The sequence below is a fragment of the Notamacropus eugenii genome, chromosome 3, assembly GCF_028372415.1.
Source record: "Notamacropus eugenii isolate mMacEug1 chromosome 3, mMacEug1.pri_v2, whole genome shotgun sequence".
NCBI classification, from domain to species: Eukaryota; Metazoa; Chordata; class Mammalia; order Diprotodontia; family Macropodidae; genus Notamacropus; species Notamacropus eugenii.
Genome location: NC_092874.1, coordinates 148,578,991 through 148,584,729, shown reverse-complemented (window position 1 = coordinate 148,584,729; position 5,739 = coordinate 148,578,991). Strand labels below are relative to the sequence as shown.

Below are 5,739 nucleotides of genomic sequence, written 5' to 3'. Positions count from 1 at the left end.
GCCTCTGTTTCCTTTTTCTCAGTCTTACTTCTCTCACAAACTAAGAAGCAGGAAACTGACAGGATAATAACTACTATTTTACACTAGTCAAATCACTTAAATTATGTATTGCTTTTTTAAGTTTCTAAAATTAGATTGCCACCTACTCCTATCAATTCTTATAGATATTGTGAGGATAAATAAGAGAACTCGTTGGGAGAAAATATTATAATTTAGTAGTGTAAGGGTAACCTGGTAAGTGTTTAAAAACCAAATGATGTACTTTTAAATTTAATCTGCATTTTCTCCATCACTCTCTTAAGTCTGGACAATCAACAAAATAACAAATCAAGCTCTGATTTGCTGATCTGGGGAACATAAATATTCATATTGAAAATTTAACATTCAGCTCTTGGGATGCATTTTGAGTTAGCATACCCATGACTAGTAATAGCAGTTGCTAAAGAAAATTAGAGGGCAGTGCTTATTTTGGCAGCACATATACTAAAGTTGGAATGATACAGAGAAGATTAGCATGGCCCCTGCGAATGATGACATGCAAATTTGTGAAGTGTTCCGTATTTTTCTGAGTCAGATTTACAAGAAAACAAGTCATTCCCCTATTGATAAATGGTCAAATGATAAAACAGGCAGTATTCAAAAGATGAAATTAAAGATATCTATAGTTGCATGAAAAAATGTTCTAAATCACTATTGATTACAGAGGTGCAAATCAAAACAGCTCTGATATACCACGTCACACCTATCAGATTGGGTAACATGACAAAACAGGAAGATGATAAATGTTGGAGAAGATGTGGGAGAGTTAGAACACTAATTCATTGTAGGTAGATCTATAAGCTAATCCAACTATTCTGGAGAGCAATTTGGAACTATGCCCAAAGGAGTATAAAATGTGCAAACCCTTTGACTCAGGAATATCACTCTAGGGCTGTATCACAAAGAGATCATAAAAATGGGAAAAGGACCCAGATGTACAAAAATATTTATAGCAACTCTTTTTTTGTGGTGGCCAAGAACTGGAAATCAAGGGAATGCCCATCAATTGGAGAGTGGCTGAACAAGTTGTGGTATATGAATGTAATGGAATACTGTTGTGCTATAAGAAATGACAAACAGGCAGGCTTCAGAAAAACCTGGAAAGACTTAACTGAACTGATGCTGAGTGAAATGAGCAGAACCAGAACATTATACACAGTAACAGCCACAGTTTGCGAGGACTATTTCTGATAGACTTAGTCCTTCACAGCAATGCAAGGACTTAAAACATTTACAAAGGACTTGAGGCAAAATGCCATCCACATCCAGAGAAAGAACTGTGGAAATGAAATGTGGAATGAAGCAGACTATTTTTTCTTGTGTTATGTTTTGTTTTAGCTTTTCTCATGGTTTCTCCCATTTGTTTCAATTCTTCTATGCAACATGACTAATGTGAAAATGTGTATAATAAGAACGTATGTTTAGAATCCATATAAGATTGCATGCCATCTTGAGAAGGGAGTAGGGAGGAAAGGGGAGAAAATTTAAAACTTATGGAAATGATTGTGGAAAACTGAAAACAAATAAATTAACAAAAAAAGGAAAAAAAAGAAAATTAGATGAAAATTCTGTTTTGATGATCCCTGTAATACTGACTTCTAGTTTAGAATATCCCCAACTACTTAAGCACTTCTCTTTTTCTCTCCACAGATACTGTGAAATTTGACTTACTGATTTCTTGAAACCTTGGATACTTTCTTCCCCTCCTCCCAACCTATGCTTTAGTTAGTATGAGAAACAAATATGAAAATTTCTTCCACTAAAGCAGATACATTTCTTTGTTGTAATTTGAAATCTTCCAGAGTTGCCTGGTTCACTGAAAGTTGTGATCAGCCCATGGCCATATCTATACATATGTTTCAAAGATGGGACTTGAACCCAGATCTTTCTGTCTGAAAAAGTCAGTCCCTCTATCTACTATGCTACGCTGTCTTCTCATTTACTAGTTATTGCATCTTAGAACAGAAGGGCTCTTACACAGTCTTTTAAATGCATGATACCTTTTTCTGGGGAATAAGGAAAAAGGGCCAGTGAAAACCACCCCAGACAGAGACAAGGAATGGAAAAAAAGAAAGGACAATGAAAAGGAGAGCAAGTGAAATCTTGTATTAACCCTCTAAGTCCATTCAGTATTTCTAATCTATTTATTCATCATAAGAGGAAGAGTGCTGTCCGTTCAGTGTCACTTAAAGATCTTTGTTCCTGGTATAGTGACTTAGAAAAACATATATTAACACTACCTATGTTTTGCTGTATTTTATTTGTTTTGTTAAATACTTCCCAATTACATTTTAATCTTATTTTAATTTATTGTAAACACTCAGGTGTTTTGCAGGCCAGGTCTTTGACACCTTTGGTGTATTGGATACAAAACTGGATTTGGAGCTCTAAAGTCCTGGATTCAAATCTTACCTTGGATACACACCATCTCTCGATACACACCATGTTTCTCAATGCCTCAAGCAATTCTCCAACATCCAAAATTGCAGGGCAGATTTGGATCTCTATGGATGAAGAATTCCCTTACCTAAAAGTTCCTTATGCCAATGAAATCACAGGTTCATTCCCTATCCATATCTTCCCATCACTTTCATGGCCCACAATATCTATCCTACATTAACCAGAGCCATAATTTAGACTTTTTGAACCCAAGAAAAACACTAAAAACTGCTCAGGGCAAGTAGCCCAAAAGGCACCCTAAATTGTTAGGGGGAACACAGTACACAATGGAGGGAGAGGGAGACACAGAGTCTGGGCTACTCCATGGCTGCTACTCAGGATGCCACTCCTCAGCCTACCCCCAAGAAGTAGGACATTTCTTTTTAACTAATTATTCTCAATAACTATGTGCTACACACATAGGTTCCCAAAGTGGGCAATACCACCATTTGGGGTACACCAGAACGATCCAGAGAAGTCAATAGTAGCCTTGGGTGCAAATGGGGGGGCATTAAATAAAAAAAGGGAGGAGTGGAAGCATAAGAAAAGAAGACAAGAAAATTTTGAATAATTGTTCATACATGTTTCATCTGTTGTGTAAAGTCATTTATTAAATTATTGCAAAGAGATTACATTATTTTCCAAATAAACACACAAAATGCAAGTTATAATCAATTGATGGTCAAGTCCACTAACAGGTGTTAACAAGTAAGTGTTGGCAGGTGAGCAGGTCAGGCATTGTTGAGAAGTGCATGCATTGGCAGACATATGTGAGTGTAATGACTTCTTTATAATATAATACCATATGGTTACATGATTCAATATGGAGCCATCAAAATTTTAATGCAGGAAAAAAGCCACAGATGTACAATAAATTATTAAATTTAAGATATATAGTTTTTTTTAAAAAATAATTTATTTTTTTTGAAATGATACACATCTACAAAAAAAAGACTGTTAAAGGGTTAAAGAAAGCAGATTTCCAGGGGGGCACTGAGTAATTTCTTTTTGAAAAGGGGATGGTAGACCAGATAAGTTTGGGATACTGTGCTACAGTAACAGCAGCATTGGGCAACGATCAACTGTGATAGATTTAGTTCTCAGCAATACAATGATCCAAGACAATTCCAAAGGACTTGTGTTGGAAAACGCTAACTGCATCCAGAAAAAGAACTATGGAATCTGAACTCAGATCTAAGCATACTATTTCCCCCTTTTTTTTTGGTTTTGTTCTTTCTTGTGGTTTTTTTGATTCTTCTTTCTAATGTGGAAGCATGTTTAATATGACTATACATGTATAACCTGTAGCATTTTGCTTGTTGTGTTCAGGAGGGGAAAAGGAAGGGAGAGAGGGGGAAAAATTTTGAACTCAAAATCTTATAAAAATGAATGTTGAAAACTATCTTCACATGTAATTTGAGGGAAATACTATTAAGTAAATACAATTTAATACTATTTAAAATATTATTAAGAAAATGCTATTAAGTAAAAAAAAATAACTATGTGCTAGGCAGATGCTGAGGGCATATCTTGGGTCTTGCCCTGCCTGAGGTGTACTTCATCCCCAGAGAGATGGTGCTCAAAGCCAATTCCTGAAGGGACCCTCTCTGGTCATAGGAAAGAAGTGGTTGGCCACATCACAGTCTATTGGCTAATCCCTAGTTGATCCTTATTGGTAAAACAGAACATGCTTTCGAAAAACAGTCCTGAAAGGTCAACACTTTGGAGCGGGCTACCTGTTAGACCAAATCTGAGCTTCTCTTTCTACCTACAGCTTGGAATAGAGCTCAGTCCCATCAGCCTCATTCTCTGCTCTCTCCTTCTCCCTCTTCACCCAAGGAACTCTGAGAAAGAGAATCAGGTTTCCATTTGAATCCCTGACCATCCCGGCAGTGACTCTTCCCCGCTGTAGCTGTACTCTACCCCTCCATTCAAACACAAACTTCTTCCCCAGGAAAGTGCAGAGGCTGTCAGTGTGCTTTTAAATTTCCCAGTTTGGGGCAAACTTTATGCCCTAAAGAAAAGCCCCAGTCACTCCTCCCTAGTTCTAGCTCATCCATAATTAGCCTCCACAAATACAATGTGGTGTAATAGAAGGAGGGCTGGCATTGAGTTGGAGTCAGAAAACCTGGGCTGAAATACTGACTTTGACACCAGATATTGGGCCTATTGCTTTCCCTCTGTGAACCTCAGTTTCTTCATCTGTAAAACGGGAATAATAATATTTGTACTACCTACTCCATGGTGATACAAGGAAAATTTTAAAATATTAGCGTTCTATGAAATTGTAGCAATTATCAAAGATTTTCCTCACATTCTGATTTCTACCCCTCAAATGTATTTCCTTATTTATCCTAAATATGATTCCTTTAATGCTGGTTGTTGTTCAGTGGATTCAGTAGTGACCAACTCTTTGTGACCCCATTTGGGATTTTCTTGGCAAAGATAATGGAGTGGTCTGCCACTTCGTTCTCTAGCTCATTTTACAAATGAGGAAACTGAGGCAAACAGGGTTAAGTAACTTGCCCAGGGTCACATAGCTAGTAAGTGTCAGGCCAGATTTGAACAAAGATCTTCCCTCTAATAACTACACCACTGAGCTGTCCCATCCTTTTAAAGGACAGTATCTGAAAAGATTCAACAACAGATAGATAGAGAAATTATTTCTTATTTAAATTAAGTGAGCTCATCAGACAAAGGTATTATCTCTCTTGGGATACTAATATATTTAATTAAAAGAGCTTTTTTTTTCTCACATTCCTGTTCTATAACTACCTTTCTTTCACTAAGAAAGCGGTGTTTTTTTCTTGAATAAAATTAAAGGTTTTCAGATTAGTCCTTGTGTTCCATTGAATGAATTTGCACATATCTCTTAATGTATTTAATTCACAGTCATTTCTAGGAATTTGAATGTAAAGTATGAATCTTTAAGAAGTACAGACACGAAATTATCCTATAGCTGTTGCATGAATTTACCATCTGTTACTTTTCTGATAAAACAAAATCATTAAAACCAAATTCCCTATCATGGAAACTGGATTCACTGTTCAATGCTCTGAATACTCTAAAAGAAAATCCTGGCACAATCAAAAGCAGACAAAATAAAAAAGCCAGTTTTAAGCATTTTTTTTCTTTATGAATACCATAAATTAAATCTTAATAGCCAGGTGTTTTTGGACTCTTTCAAAAGTATTGGCTTTTCCTTCTCAAAGCTATCACAAAAACACAATATATTGCTAACATCGAAAAAATGTCCTTATT

The 5,739-nt window shown here is 36.2% G+C and overlaps 1 non-coding gene across 1 annotated transcript; it reads left to right on the top strand.

The window, feature by feature from the left end:
• The first annotated feature begins 459 nt into the window (after positions 1–459).
• LOC140497976 (U6 spliceosomal RNA) lies at positions 460–565 on the top strand. Its single transcript, XR_011964971.1, has one exon. It is a non-coding gene; the product is annotated as a U6 spliceosomal RNA (small nuclear RNA).
• Positions 566–5,739: the final 5,174 nt, after the last annotated feature.